We start from the raw sequence: 16,885 nt of genomic DNA, 5'->3' as shown, positions 1-16,885 counted from the left end.
ATTGCTTTTGGTGTTTTAGACATGAAGTCTTTGCCCATGCCTATGTCCTGAATGGTACTACCTAGATTTTCCTCTAGGGTTTTTATGGTATTAGGTCTAACATTTAAGTCTCTAATCCATCTTGAATTAATTTTCGTATAAGGAGTAAGGAAAGGATCCAGTTTCAGCTTTCTACTTATGGCTAGCCAATTTTCCCAGCACCATTTATTAAATAGGGAATCCTTTCCCGATTTCTTGTTTCTCTCAGGTTTGTCAAAGATCAGATGGCTGTAGATGTGTGGTATTATTTCTGAGGACTCTGTTCTGTTCCATTGGTCTATATCTCTGTTTTGGTACCAGTACCATGCTGTTTTGGTTACTGTAGCCTTGTAGTATAGTTTGAAGTCAGGTAGCATGATGCCTCCAGCTTTGTTCTTTTGACTTAGGATTGTCTTGGAGATGCGGGGTCTTTTTTGGTTCCATATGAACTTTAAAGCAGTTTTTTCCAATTCTGTGAAGAAACTCATTGGTAGCTTGATGGGGATGGCATTGAATCTATAAATAACCTTGGGCAGTATGGCCATTTTCACAATATGGATTCTTCCTATCCATGAGCATGGTATGTTCTTCCATTTGTTTGTGTCCTCTTTTATTTCACTGAGCAGTGGTTTGTAGTTCTCCTTGAAGAGGTCCTTTACATCCCTTGTAAGTTGGATTCCTAGGTATTTGATTCTCTTTGAAGCAATTGTGAATGGAAGTTCATTCATGATTTGGCTCTCTGTTTGTCTGTTACTGGTGTGTACGAATGCTTGTGATTTTTGCACATTAATTTTGTATCCTGAGACTTTGCTGAAGTTGCTTATCAGCTTAAGGAGATTTTGGGCTGAGACAATGGGGTTTTCTAAATATACAATCATGTCATCTGCAAACAGGGACAATTTGACTTCTTCTTTTCCTAACTGAATACCCTTGATTTCTTTTTCTTGCCTGATTGCCCTAGCCAGAACTTCCAACACTATGTTGAATAGGAGTGGTGAGAGAGGGCATCCCTGTCTTGTGCCAGTTTTCAAAGGGAATTTTTCCAGTTTTTGCCCATTCAGTATGATATTGGCTGTGGGTTTGTCATAAATAGCTCTTATTATTTTGAGGTACGTTCCATCAATCCCGAATTTATTGAGCGTTTTTAGCATGAAGGGCTGTTGAATTTTGTCAAAGGCCTTTTCTGCATCTATTGAGATAATCATGTGGTTCTTGTCTTTGGTTCTGTTTATATGCTGGATTATGTTTATTGATTTGCGAATGTTGAACCAGCCTTGCATCCCAGGGATGAAGCCCACTTGATCATGGTGGATAAGCTTTCTGATGTGCTGCTGAATCCGGTTTGCCAGTATTTTATTGAGGATTTTTGCATCAATGTTCATCAGGGATATTGGTCTAAAATTCTCTTTTTTTGTTGTGTCTCTGCCAGGCTTTGGTATCAGGATGATGTTGGCCTCATAAAATGAGTTAGGGAGGATTCCCTCTTTTTCTATTGATTGGAATAGTTTCAGAAGGAATGGTACCAGCTCCTCCTTGTACCTCTGGTAGAATTCAGCTGTGAATCCATCTGGTCCTGGACTTTTTTTGGTTGGTAGGCTATTAATTATTGCCTCAATTTCAGAGCCTGCTATTGGTCTATTAAGGGATTCAACTTCTTCCTGGTTTACTCTTGGAAGAGTGTAAGTGTCCAGGAAATTATCCATTTCTTCTAGATTTTCTAGTTTATTTGCGTAGAGGTGTTTATAGTATTCTCTGATGGTAGTTTGTATTTCTGTGGGGTCGGTGGTGATATCCCCTTTATCATTTTTTATTGCGTCTATTTGATTCTTCTCTCTTTTCTTCTTTATTAGTCTTGCTAGCGGTCTGTCAATTTTGTTGATCTTTTCAAAAAACCAACTCCTGGATTCATTGATTTTTTGGAGGGTTTTTTGTGTCTCTATCTCCTTCAGTTCTGCTCTGATCTTAGTTATTTCTTGCCTTCTGCTAGCGTTTGAATGCGTTTGCTCTTGCTTCTCTAGTTCTTTTAATTGTGATGTTAGAGTGTCAATTTTAGATCTTTCCTGCTTTCTCTTGTGGGCATTTAGTGCTATAAATTTCCCTCTACACACTGCTTTAAATGTGTCCCAGAGATTCTGGTATGTTGTATCTTTGTTCTCATTGGTTTCAAAGAACATCTTTATTTCTACCTTCATTTCGTTATGTACCCAGTAGTCATTCAGGAGCAGGTTGTTCAGTTTCCATGTAGTTGAGTGGTTTTGATTGAGTTTCTTAGTCCTGAGTTCTAGTTTGATTGCACTGTGGTCTGAGAGACAGTTTGTTATAATTTCTGTTCTTGTACATTTGCTGAGGAGTGCTTTACTTCCAATTATGTGGTCAATTTTGGAATAAGTGCAATGTGGTGCTGAGAAGAATGTATATTCTGTTGATTTGGGGTGGAGAGTTCTATAGATGTCTATTAGGTCTGCTTGCTGCAGAGATGAGTTCAATTCCTAGATATCCTTGTTAACTTTCTGTCTCGTTGATCTGTCTAATGTTGACAGTGGAGTGTTGAAGTCTCCCATTATTATTGTATGGGAGTCTAAGTCTCTTTGTAAGTCTCTAAGGACTTGCTTTATGAATCTGGGTGCTCCTGTATTGGGTGCATATATATTTAGGATAGTTAGCTCTTCCTGTTGAATTGATCCTTTTACCATTATGTAATGGCCTTCTTTGTCTCTTTTGATCTTTGATGGTTTAAAGTCTGTTTTATCAGAGACTAGGATTGCAACCCCTGCTTTTTTTTGTTCTCCATTTGCTTGGTAAATCTTCCTCCATCCCTTTATTTTGAGCCTATGTATGTCTCTGCATGTGAGATGGGTCTCCTGAATACAGCAGACTGATGGGTCTTGACTCTTTATCCAGTTTGCCAGTCTGTGTCTTTTAGTTGGAGCATTTAGTCCATTTACATTTAAGGTTAATATTGTTATTTGTGAACTTGATCCTGCCATTATGATATTAACTGGTTATTTTGCTCGTTAGTTGATGCAGTTTCTTCCTAGCCTAAATCGTCTTTACATTTTGGCATGTTTTTGCAATGGCTGGTACCGGTTGTTCCTTTCCATGTTTAGTGCTTCCTTCAGGGTCTCTTGTAAGGCAGGCCTGGTGGTGACAAAATCTCTAAGCATTTGCTTATCTGTAAAGGAGTTTATTTCTCCTTCACTTATGAAACTTAGTTTGGCTGGATATGAAATTCTGTGTTTAAAATTCTTTTCTTTAAGAGCTTGCAGTGAGCCGAGATCGCGCCACTGCACTCCAGCCTGGGTGACACAGCGCGAGACTCCGTCTCAAAAAAAAAAAAAAAAAAAAAAAAAGAATGTTGAATATTGGCCCCCACTCTCTTCTGGCTTGTAGAGTTTCTGCCGAGAGATCTGCTGTTAGTCTGATGGGCTTCCCTTTGTGGGTAACCCGACCTTTCTCTCTGGCTGCCCTTAAGACTTTTTCCTTCATTTCAACTTTGGTGAATCTGGCAATTATGTGCCTTGGAGTTGCTCTTCTCGAGGAGTATCTTTGTGGCGTTCTCTGTATTTCCTGAATTTGAATGTTGGCCTGCCTTACTAGGTTGGGGAAGTTCTCCTGGATGATATCTTGAAGAGTGTTTTCCAACTTGGTTCCATTTTCCCCCTTACTTTCAGGCACCCCAATCAGACGTAGATTTGGTCTTTTTACATAATCCCATACTTCTTGCAGGCTTTGTTCATTTCGTTTTCTTCTTTTTTCTTTTGGTTTCTCTTCTCACTTCATTTCGTTCATTTGATCCTCAATCGCTGATACTCTTTCTGCCAGTTGATCGAGTCAGTTACTGAAGCTTGTGCATTTGTCACGTATTTCTCGTGTCATGGTTTTCATCTCTTTCATTTCGTTTATGACCTTCTCTGCATTAATTACTCTAGCCATCAATTCTTCCACTTTTTTTTCAAGATTTTTAGTTTCTTTGCGCTGGGTACATAATTCCTCCTTTGGCTCTGAGAAGTTTGATGGACTGAAGCCTTCTTCTCTCATCTCGTCAAAGTCATTCTCCGTCAAGCTTTGATCCGTTGCTGGCGATGAGCTGTGCTCCTTTGCCGAGGGAGATGCGCTCTTGTTTTTTGAATTTCCAGCTTTTCTGCCCTGCTTTTTCCCCATCTTTGTGGTTTTATCTGCCTCTGGTCGTTGATGATGATGGTGACGTACTGATGGGGTTTTGGTGTAGGTGTCCTTCCTGTTTGATAGTTTTCCTTCTAACAGTCAGGACCCTCAGCTGCAGGTCTGTTGGAGATTGCTTGAGGTCCACTCCAGACCCTGTTTGCCTGGGTGTCAGCAGCAGATGCTGCAGAAGATACAATATTGCTGAACAGCGAGTGTCCCTGTCTGATTCTTGCTTTGGAGGCTTCCTCTCAGGGGTGTACTCCCCCCTGTGAGGTGTGGGGTGTCAGACTGCCCCTAGTGGGGGATGTCTCCCAGTTAGGCTACTCAGGGGTCAGGGATCCACTTGAGCAGGCAGTCTGTCCCTTCTCAGATCTCAACCTCCGTGTTGGGAGATCCACTGATCTCTTCAAAGCTGTCAGACAGAGTCGTTTGCGTCTGCAGAGGTTTCTGCTGCTTTTGTGGTTGTTTACTGTGCCCTGTCCCCAGAGGTGGAGTCTACAGAGATAGGCAGGTTTCCTTGAGCTGCTGTGAGCTCCACCCAGTTCGAGCTTCCCAGCAGCTTTGTTTACCTACTTAAGCCTCAGCAATGGCGGGCGCCCCTCCCCCAGCCTTGCTGCTGCCTTGCTGAGAGATCACAGACTGCTGTGCTAGCAATGAGGGAGGCTCTGTGGGCATGGGACCCTCCCGGCCGGGTGTGGGATATAATCTCCTGGTGTGCCTGTTTGCTTAAAGCACAGTATTGGGGTGGGAGTTACCCGATTTTCCAGGTGTTGTGTGTCTCTGTTCCCCTGGCTAGGCAAAGGGATTCCCTTCCCCCTTGTGTTTCCCAGGTGAGGTGATGCCTCGCCCTGCTTCAGCTCTCGCTGGTCGTGCTGCAGCAGCTGACCAGCACCGATTGTCCGGCACTCCCTAGTGAGCTGAACCCAGTACCTCAGTTGAAACTGCAGAAATCACCGGTCTTCTGTGTCGCTCACGCTGGGAGTTGGAGACTGGAGCTGTTCCTATTCGGCCATCTTGCTCTGCCCCTGAAAAGTAACTTTTAAAAAATACATGGAGTTAGCTTAGCATGGCTTTTTGATAGACCGGTATTTGATCATATTATGATAACAATCTTTTGCTTCTGTTTTTCCTCCTGTTGACCTTAGTTGTGAAATTCCATTCTGCAGAATGTACCCTTCATTTCCTGAGAATTGTAGTTGGGTCACACTACCTCTTCCACTAAATCTTCTGAGTGCCCCCGTAGGCCTATCTGAGAGGAATCTGGAGTAAAAGGCTTCCCAGGATAGGGACAGGTTGTGTCATTCAAGAAAACACCAAATACAGTCTGAACTAGCAAGGAATTTATAGCAAGGACCAGTGACTGGGCTGGGGCACTGTGTCCTGGGATTTCAGTCCTTTTTTCTACAAAGGGCTAGGATTTCTGGAGGTGAAGATTCAAAATCTCTCCCTTTCATTCCAACAGGACTCTCAGCCTGTAAACTACATGGGTAAATAATTCTCACACCTTACCAACACACTGCAGGATGCCTTTCCTGTGCCAGGGCTTTCTATGTGAAGACACTCAGCCAGAAATGCCTGATGTGTCTTCATCCCCATCAGCATCATGGTGACTAGGAGCAATGGATTTGGGGTTATACTAGTTTGCTAAATGTTGCTCAAGAGTAGCAAAATCCTACCTACATTCTACTATAAACTGATACGAATAAAAGGTAAAATAAAAGATAGCTGCTGTCTCTACATTGGTTAGTTGAGGTTTGTGTGTGTGTGTGTGTTTAAACTCTACTGGAAAGGAAACAATAGAAAAATGGAAATAAGTTAATTTTGCATAAAAAGGAAAAGAAGAAAGAGGAAGACCTTTAGGAATCTTGGACGATGTGGGTAAAAGGAAAAGCATTTTTATTCTGCATGGAAACCCCCATGAGACTCAAAGGACAGCACACATCATCTCTGCACATTCCCAGAGGGCCACCTCATCACCTTTCCCTGAACCATAGTAAGCTCTACCCTGGGGAATCATTCACATCATTGCCCTTCCTTATGGAGCTAGTGACTCGGAGATGTTGTTTCCAGTGAAGAATTACAAAGGATGACTTTGCTCAGATTCTGGATAAGCAGAAGCAAGTGAGCCTTAAGTGACACCAAGAGCTCTTCCTGGGCAGAACCATGACAACAGCAATTTTCACTGCCTCATCTGTGGGTTCCCAGCTGGAAAGTGAGTCACCCTGCCTACATTCTCACTGACCACTTTGCCAAACTTCTCTGTAGTATGCTGTGCTCTTAAATACAGTTTTGGGTCTCTTAATGTTGGGGATACATTCTGAGAAATGCATTGTTAGGTGTTTTTGTCATTGTGAAAACGTCATAGAATGTACTTACACAAACCTGGATGGTATAGCCTACTACACACCTAGGCTGTATGATACAGCCTATTGCTTTTAGGCTATAAACTTGTATAGCCTAAACAAGTATGTGTATTTGTCTTTATTTTTAACAAAAAGGCTTAAAAAGATTTTTAAAAAGTAAAATAAAAAATTGAAAAAGGCTTACAGAATAAGGATATCAAGAAAACATTTGTGTATAGCTAAACATTTGTATAGCTTAAACAAGTTTGTAGCCTAAAAGCAATAGGCTATACTGTACTAAATACTGTAGGCAATTGTAACACAGGGGGAAATGTTTTTATATCTAAGCATATCTAAACATAGAAAAGGTCTAGGAGGTGTTAGGTGGACTAAAAAGAACCACATAATGTTAATAAATGTAGAAAAGGTACAGTTTTAAAAAAGTGTAGAAGCTAAAAAATGGTACACGTGTATAAGGCGCTTCCCATGAATGGGGTTTGCAGGACTGGAAGTTGCTCTGGGTGAGTTAGTGAGTGGTGAGTGAATGTGAAGGCCCAGGACATTAGTGGACACTCCTGAAGGCTTTATAAATACCGTACATTTAGGCTATAGATTTGTAAAAAATATTTTCTTCAAGAATAAAAAGTTACTATAATGTGCTTACTTTATACATTTAAGTTTAAAAAAAACTTTTGAGTCTTTTGTAATAACACAGCTTAAAACACATTGTACAACTATACACAGATGTTTTCTTGATATCCTTATAAGCTTTTTTCAATTTTTTATTTTACTTTTTAAAAAACTTTTTAAGCCTTTTTGTTAAAAATAAAGACAAATACACATTAGCCTAGGCCTATGCAGCGTCAGGATTATCAATATCTCTGTCTTCTTCCTCTGCATGTTGTTCCGCTGGAAGGTCTTCAGGAGCAATCACACACACGCAGCTGTCATCTCCTACAATAACAATGCCCTCTTGAGCACCTTCTGAAGGACTGGCCTCAGGCTGCTTTACAGTTAACTTTTTTTTTTTAATAAGTAAGAGGAGTATACTTTAAAATAATGATAAAAAGTATAGTATTAGCAAACACATAAACCAGTAATATAGTCATTTATTATCATTATCAAGTATTAGGTACCGTACATAATTGTATGTCCTATACTTTTATTTGATTGACAGTGCAGTAAATGTGTTTACACCAGCGTCCCCACAAACACCTGAGTGAGTGTAGAAGGAACTAGATGGCATTGAGTTGACCAGTCTGGTATAACCACTACTTCTACTGACTCCCAGTAAAGGAGGCAGTGAACAGCACTACCATAGTAGTAAACGGTACTACCATTCATGCCTCCAACAATAGTGCTGTAAGGTTATGATGACTCCCAGGTCACTAGACAATAGGCATTTTTCAGCTCCATTATAATCTCAAGCGATCACCATCATAAATGTGGTTCATTGTTGACTGAGATTTCATTTTGCAGCACATGACTGTATTTAAGGTTTCCATTATAAAACCAAAACAGTAATCTCCTCTTCAGTTTTGTAACTCTTTTAATGTCAGAGGAAAGCTTCTAATGAGGTCTCTGTTAAGGTCTGTTCTTTCTTAAGGATAGAGCTGAATCAACCTGGTGCTGCTTCTCTTTGAATTGATCATCTTCAAATGCAGTTGGTCTTTCAATTTCCATTCTTCTTTGGAATATTTACTGCCCAACCCACAGAAAACTAGAGAGGAAGGAAATTCTCCAAAAAGCAAATTGCAGGAGCATAGAGCAATGATTGGAGGAGTGGGATTTTCCAACTTCCATTGTAACCAGCAGCTATGCAAGCCTCCACATCATCATCCAACCAGAGGATTTTTGTTGCAGTTAATAGGTTGTAATCAGCTTTGGCACTGGTCATGTCATGGATCATTGGTCTTGTCTAGAGTTCTTAGTCATTATTTTAAAATTTGGGTTGCAGAAATCATGCCTTTATTAAACCTTCCCAATAACATGTCCTGAGTTGTGACTTCAGTTGTGCCCTATGCTAAGGAGAACACATGCCAGCGACAAGGACAGGAGAGAAGCAAAGCTATTCATTGAGCTCCCTCAGGTAGTATGTGGTGAATCCAATTCAACCCATACTTTCTATACTCAAGTCTTATAATCACTGTGTCAGTCTCAATTCACTCAGCAAAACAGAAACCATTCAAGGTATTCTGAGCAGAAAGGGGTTTACTACAAATTTTCACAATTATGGGAAGAACTTAGATAGCAAAAGTCAGGAAAGCCACTACTGATTTTCAGAAAATCTAGATGGAACAGAATTGCAGGAAATTTACCACTGGCAATTTCAGCTTTCTGCAGTACAAAGTGGTCGATTCTTAGGATACCTAAAAGTTTTCCACAAAACTTCATGTGTTCTGCTTGCTAATGCCAGTGCACTAAACACTGCTAGAGAATAATGTTTTCTTCTGATTCACTATCTAAATCTCATGGGAGTGCTTCTTACTGACAGCATCTAATCTGGAACCCTGTTAGTAAAGAATTCTGGAAAATATAGCCCCCAGGCTGCTTTCCTATGATGCAAGGGTGAGTGTAGAAGGAACTAGATGGCATTGAATTGACCAGTCTGGTCTAACCACTACTTCTACTGCCTCCCAGTAGAGGAGGCAGTGAACAGCACTACCATAGTAGTAAATGGTACTACCATTCATGCCTCCAACTAATATTTATTGGACATCTATATGTGATAGACACAAAGGATCGGGGAGCTTTAAAAGTCAATATTCCTGGCCTCTGGTGCTTATCACACCACCCACTAATTCTATTCAGGTAACTAAATGCTTTTCCTTCTGTTGTTGTCCTTTACCATAGAATTTACCTTATTTAGTGAAATGCATCAATTCACATCAAAACAGTAAGAACTGCAATTATTGCAATCATTGTTTATCCTCCCCACTCCCTTAGGTTTATCCATTATTTATCTTGAATTGTCTCCAGTGGTAGAGGAGGGAGAAAATATGGGTTCTCCATGTAGGGTTTTTAGGATTAGTACTGAGATCATCTTGCAATTTACAATTTATGATTAAATCAGTGACTGTGACATCTACATTAGGTCCCTCACTTGTCACAATGAATTATTCCCATAGAGACTTCGGGGTCCTAAATTCTCAAAGAATACCAAAGAATCAAACTATATCTCAGGTGTTACTGGTAAACCTAGGCATGAGTAACAGAAGAAAGAAACATAGTGAAAGAGAATAGAAAGAAGATAATTGAGAAGGGGCAGGGAAAGAAGGGAGACCCTTTCCCCATACCTATTCATAGTCTGTTCATGTTGACAAAAGTTTTTAATGGGGAAAACCTGACAAGGCTAACTTGAGAAGCTGGGTATAAAATTGCTTTTATCATAAAATCTCAAGTTGGAAAAAGTATCGAAAAATATTGGAAGACATCCACCAAAATGTTCGTTGTAACTCTTCTGTGTGGTATGATTATGGATCATCGTTTTTCCTTCCAATTTTTCTACAATGGGCGTGTATAAATTTCATAATCAGAAAAGAGTGAACTTTTTTTAATGGCACAAAAATAAACCAAGGTACCATGTAATGAAATAATTCAGCCATTGTCTCCTCACTAATATTATACACTGCAAAAATTGGTGATCAGGTCCGGGTGTGGTGGCTCACGCCTGTAATCCCAGCACTTAGGGAGGCCAAGGTGGGCGGATCACCTGAGGTCAGGAGTTTGAGACCAACCTGGCCAACATGGTTGGTCTATTAAAAATACAAACATTAACTGCATGGTGGCAGGTGCCTGTAATCTCAGGTAGGTGGGCTGAGGTAGGAGAATCGCTTGAACCCGGGAGGCAGAGATTGCAGTGATCCGAGATCGTGCCACTGTACTCCAGCCTGGGCAACAGAGTGAGACCCCATCTCAAAAAGAAAACAAAGGAAAAAGAAAGAAAATGGTGATCAGCTTTATGCCTAGTTCTCCCCTGAAAGAAGGAAGGAGACATTAGAAAGAATATACTTATCCTTTTGTGTTATTTGTCACCAATCTTCTAATGAAATTAGGACCTGAGGAGAGAAGTTAAAAAATGCACACACACATATATGTATACATATGTGTGTTTATGCGTGTTATAGACCTGTCAAAGTCATCATATAAATTCTGCCTCTACAAAATATTATTTTTTTAATAGAGAAAGTGGAAGCCCAGAGAAGTTCTGTAATTTTTGCAAGGCTTCCCTGCAGGTACTGTCTCACGTTTCAGTACTCTTGACACCAGCTGTCTCTTACTTCACTGATCTTTGCTACCTGTCAGGGAAAAGAATGGCAGAGTTTTCTAATCTTTGAGTCACATTGATTGGGTTGAAATTTATTGGAGGTACTTACTGTTCTGGTCAGTCTTTAAAATCCAGGAGATAAATAATAACCTGATCCAATTAAAAGCTACTTCCCCTTTATAGTGAGAAATTAGCATTTTTTTGGTTCCAATTTTCCAGGAAGTTTTACAATAGATTTCAGCCCTGGGCCAATTGATGACTCTCTTGGTACTTAATTGATTTTAACTGGCAGATAGGTCATGCTTAGAAATTCTTCCTTTCCAGGCAAAGAGTTAATAAGGATCTATCCTTTCTTTGTCACAATTCTATTAAGTGATAAAAATGAGAAGATACAGAAAAAACAATGCGTTATTTCTTACTGCATTCACAGTGATTTTATATACATATATCTTAACCCTTAAAGATCCCTAGATTTTTCTCATTTTAATCTATTATTTTATAGATTTGGTAGCTCATTGGTATTTCCACTATTATTCTTTCCCCTGTATTTGAAGGCATCTCCTCCATCCTGTAGAAGTACCAGATTAAGAAATGTCTTTTTAGTAGTTTTTTTTTTAACATTGCTCTTTGTTTTTTCCATTTTGTTGATATATAATCATTTACATATTTATGGGTACATGGGGGTGTTTGTTACATGCATAGAACTTAATGATCAAGTCAGGGTATTTGGAGTATCCATCACCTTGAGTGTTTATCATTTTTATGTGTTGGTGTCATTTCAAGTTTCCTTTCTAGTTACTTTGAAATATACATAATATTGCTGTTAAGTATAGTCAGTGTAGTCTCCTATCAAACATTAGAACTTATTTCTTATATCTAACTGTATATTTGTGTTGAATTTTTAAGGTGAGCTGTTTCTTGCCTTATATTCCAGGTTATTTTCTATCTCTAGTTGAATGTGAATGGATTATTTTAAATGACATTCCAAACTATTACAATACATATTACTGTCAAATGATTTGTTTTCACAGAACAATTATAAGTTAATGCCTCTTTCATCTCAGCACTACCGGATATGTCTGTCTCTCTTTATAAGGGATTGTTGATAAACAATACAGCCACAACTACCTATGCTAATGAAGTTATTCGTCACTTCATCCAATGCTTTAGAAAAGATAAAATTAAGGTTGAGTTTGCGCAGCAGTGGAATGGGTTTCAGAAAACAACTTCACTAATTTTTAATAGGATCATTGTATCACAAGGTCCCTTAGATAAAGAAATATTTTGTCAAATTGGTCTAGATTATCAAAACAATTTGTATTTCCTAGGTATAGAATCATACATAGCAAAGAGGGATAATTTGACTTCCTCTTTTCCTAATTGGATGCCTTTTATTTCTTTCTCTTGCCTGATTGCTCTGGCTAGGAGTTGTAGTACCATGTTGAATAAAAGTGGTGAGAACGGACCTCACCACTTGTCTTGTTTCGTTTCTTAAGGGAAATGCTTTTGGTTTTGCCCGTTCAGTATGATGTTGACTGTAGGGTTATCATAGATGGCTTTTAGTATTTTGAAGTAATGCTCCTTTGATGCTAGTCTGTTGAGAATTTTTGTTATGAAAGGATGTTGGCTATATAATCATATACCTAGAAAACCCTAAATATTCCATCTAAAGACTGATACTAAATGACTACAGCAAAGTTTCAGGATACAAAAATCAGTGTACAAAAATTAGTAGCATTTCTAAACACCAATAACATTCAAGCTGAGAACAAAATCAAGAATGCAATTCCATCTACAATAGCCACACACACACACAAATAAAATATCTAGAAATACATTTAACAGGCCAGGCGCAGTGGCTTATGCCTGTAATCCCAGCACTTTGGGAGGCCGAGGCGGGTGGATCATGAGGTCAGGAGATCGAGACCATCCTGGTTATGGTGAAACCCTGTCTCTACTAAAAATACAAAAATTAGCCGGGTGCGGTGGTGGGCGCCTGTAGTCCCAGCTACTTGGGAGGCTGAGGCAGAAGAATGGTGTGAACCCACGAGGCGATGCTTGCAGTGAGCTGAGATTGTGCCACTGCACTCCAGCCTGGGCCACAGAGTGAGACTCCATTTCAAAAAGAAAAAAAAAAGGAAATACATTTAACCAAGGAGGTGAAAGATCTCTACAAGAAGGACTGCGAAACGCTTCTGAAAGAAATCATAGATGGCACAAACAAATGGGAAAGCATTCCATGCTCGTGGGTTGAAAGAATCAATACGTTAAAATGTCCATACTGGGTCAGTCCAGAGATTGGGAGCTGAAAGGAACCAGGACATAAAAGAAGACAAGCCCATTGCACTCAGTGTCCCAGTGGTTTTGCTATTGTGCACTCACTCATTTATTCATTCAATAACCCTTATTAAACCCCCACCATGTGCCATATATTATCCTAAGTGTTGCAGTTATGCCACTCACATCCTTGCCCTTGATATACTTGTCTCAAGACATGCAAATACACAGTTGCAATCCAATGTGATAGGTGAAATATTAAAGCTGTGTTCTAAGTTCTACATGGTTAAAGGAGAGAATGACCAACTAGCAGGGATGAGGGGGGACAGAGCAAGAAACAGCTTCACAGAGGAGGGGATGGTGATGCTTTGAGTTCTGAAGGATAAATAGGAATATGTTAGTTAGATGGGGGACTATTCCTGACAGAGGAATGATACATTTATTTTAAAGTTGGGAAAATATAAGAGTGCGCCTTGTCGGAGGTGGCAGGTAGATCAGAGTGACTGAAGCAGAGCAAATGTCCAGAGTAGTGGAAGGAGGTGAGCCCAGAGGGGCAGCCAGAGGCCAGTTCGCAAAGAATCTTGTGTCACATGCCAAGGAGCTCTCAGTTAGGATTTACACACATAGTCATATTTGTTCCCTAGAGAGGGTATTGACTGCAGCATGATAAAGGGATTAGAGGGGTTTGTAACTTGAGGTGGGAAGATTAATTGAAATAGTTCATTCAATTTTTTTTTCCACCTGTGTTTGTTGAGTGCCATTTATGCTGCCAAACACTATTTTAGGTGCTGGAGATATCACAGTGCAAAGGCAGAGAAAATCCCTGTCCTTATTGAGTTATACTCTAATGTAAATAATTTTACCAACGATGGCAGTTCATGATAAGTGATAAGAAAAAAAAAAATAAAGCATGACAGCATTAGCCTGAGGATGAGGGCTAGGTTAGATGAATGGCCAGAGAGGTTCCTTCTGAGGAGATGATGTTAAGCAGAGAGCTAGATGTTGTGAGGGAACTAGTCTTGTGAAGAAGTGGGGAGGGCATTCCAGAGTGAAAGCAAGTACAGAGCGCCAGGAGGGAAAGAGCTTGGGGAACTCAGAAAGAGCAAGGAGGCTGGTGTGAATGGAGCAGAGTGAGCCAGGGAGTGCACTAGGAGAGGGTGGGAGACTTACATGGACAGGGGCTGATCACATAGCCCACAGGAATGAGTGCAGATTTTGTTCTAAATTGGAAGGGATCCTGAGGAAAGGCTTTACGAGTGGAGCAACTTGCATTTTTTTTTTTTTTTTTTTTTGAGACGGGGTCTCGCTGTGTCTCCCAGGCTGGAGTCCAGTGGCGTGATCTCGGCTCACTGCAAGCTCCGCCTCCCGGGTTCACGCCATTCTCCCGCCTCAGCCTCCCAAGTAGCTGAGACTACAGGCGCCCACCACCACGCCCGGCTAGTTTTTTGTATTTTTAGTAGAGACGGGGTTTCACCATGTTAGCCAGGATAGTCTCGATCTCCTGACCTCGTGATCCACCCGCCTCGGCCTCCCAAAGTGCTGGGATTACAGGCTTGAGCCACCGCGCCCGGCCGCAACTTGCATTTTTAAAAGGTCACTCCAGTGTGTGAGGAGCAGGCACTGAACATCTGGGCTTGAATTAGGGCAGAAGCATCTGAGATAAAGAGGTAAGACTGGATTGAGGAGGCAAAATTACCAAGACTTAGTGATGGGTTGGATACATGGAGAAGAATTTATGATGTCTCCCAGGGTTCTGGTAAGGTGTCTGAAAAACAAGGAGCAGATTTAGGTAAAAAGTAAAGAGTTCAGTTTAATTTAGTAATTGAGTTTAGTTTAGATGTTTTTTACGTGTGTTTCATATAGTAATGAAATATATGCATAGAAATCCTTAAAAGCAATTGGTATATGGATCTGGAGCTCGGTGGGTGGGATGTAAAGAATAAAAATATAGGTTTGTAAGTTTGGAGGGTCTGAGGCGGGTTAAAAAAGTAGTACCCCTTATCTTCACCTAAGTTTGGAATCAACAAAGAAATAAAATATAAAAGAAAGGAAGAGAGAAGACCAAACTGATGTAGCTTACAGTGGAGAATACAGCTCATATATGCAGACAAATAGGCTTTGTAATGCTTAGCATCAGGATTACCTGCTGGGTGACTAGTAAACTCCACAAACCCACATATAACAAATAGTACTGAGACAATGAGGGAAGCTTTGAGCCAAGCATACCCAATTCATTCTTTCCACATTTACCAATTTAGTAACTTAATCTGCCAACCAAAGGGTTGACTAAGTGAGAAGAGGGAAGGGGACCAGGAGAGCTTTACTCGTGGAACATTTCCACCTGGAAGGAAACATCAGGAGTGAGGAGATGCATGCGGCCTACCATGCACCCCTTGATGATCAGGAAAATTGAGGGCAGAGATTGTGAGGAGCAGGCAAGAATCCTGAAGCAGGAACTCTGTGCCACTAGCCACTCTAGAAGAGGGTGAGTTGGGAATGGACTGGGTGGAATCGAGGGGAGAAAGATCTCAAGAGGAAACAGATTCTCCCATTTAAAAGTGAATAAACCTGATTCTGCCTGTCACTCAAGGAGCTCCTTTAGTGTGATGATTTAATCTTCATAAGACTTGGACTTCATGAATATCAGTGTTTTCAAAGCATTTCATATTCATTTTGTGATTAATAATTACCACCTATGAAACTATAACACAAATAGTATTTTACTGTTTTCCTATCAAAGAGGCAACGGAAGCTAGAGAACTTGAGGAACTTAACCAAGGTTACTTAGGTTGGTCAGGCGAAAGCTTGGTCAGGATTTTGATGGCAAGCTCTTAGGCAGCACAGTCTCTGTGTACACAGTTGGAAAAATATACATGGATGATATAGGATATTCATCTCCTATTAGTGTCTGAGACAGTGTGACTTTTCAGATATGAATAGGACAATTAAAAAGGAAACATAAGATCTATTCTTCATAAAAGTGAAATAATTTCAATCAGTTATTCATGGATTTGATATTTGATTAGTGTTATTCTAATTCCATGATGTAGTTGGGTTCCCTTGGACCTTTTAATACGGGAAAATTTCAAAGCTGTGGTAAAAGTGATAAAATATCTAACAAATACATAGTTTGCATCAGTGCTAAATTGTGATTTGTATAATGATTTCACCCAATCATTCAAAAATAGCATTTAACATAAGGAATCTCAGATTTTTTTTTTCTCAAAAGTGTACTTGTCCCCAGTCTTCATCAGGACACCCTCCAACAATCCTTAAGCCTTAATTAAATAAGGGCAGGAGAGAGCATCAGGCTTGGGTATAGGATAAATATCCCTGGCTTGAACAGGAGATGTTGCTTTAATGACTTGGAATATGTCCAGAAAGCTCAGACTGGCTAGCAGACAAATCTGACAGCTACTGGATCTTGCAGCAATAACATTCTAACCAATTAAAAGCTGAGCTAGAAATAATGGTTTGTCACTGAATGGTGTTTCAGAAACCAATTGGTCCAGATTAACCAGAGGATTAACTTTTCCAACTGAATTTAAAGGTCACGAGAAACTGACTAATTAAAGAGAAAAGCATTCAATTAGAAGGGGAAATCTTACATATAGAAATTAGTTTAACAGACCTTGCTGTATTATTTATAGATAACTAAACTGCTGTCTTATTTTATGGCAGGAGTTCATAGCCAAGAATAAATATGTTCATTATTTTAGAAATTAAATGAGCAATCAGGTACTTCTAAGAAATTTGTCTACTGAAAAATGGCATTCATGGGTTTCTAACATCCACAAGTGTGGATTTTTTAAAAAAG

Source organism: Theropithecus gelada, chromosome 4 (assembly GCF_003255815.1).
Source record: "Theropithecus gelada isolate Dixy chromosome 4, Tgel_1.0, whole genome shotgun sequence".
NCBI classification, from domain to species: Eukaryota; Metazoa; Chordata; class Mammalia; order Primates; family Cercopithecidae; genus Theropithecus; species Theropithecus gelada.
The sequence above is the reverse complement of the archived record's forward strand: the minus strand, read 5'-3'. Positions refer to the sequence as shown.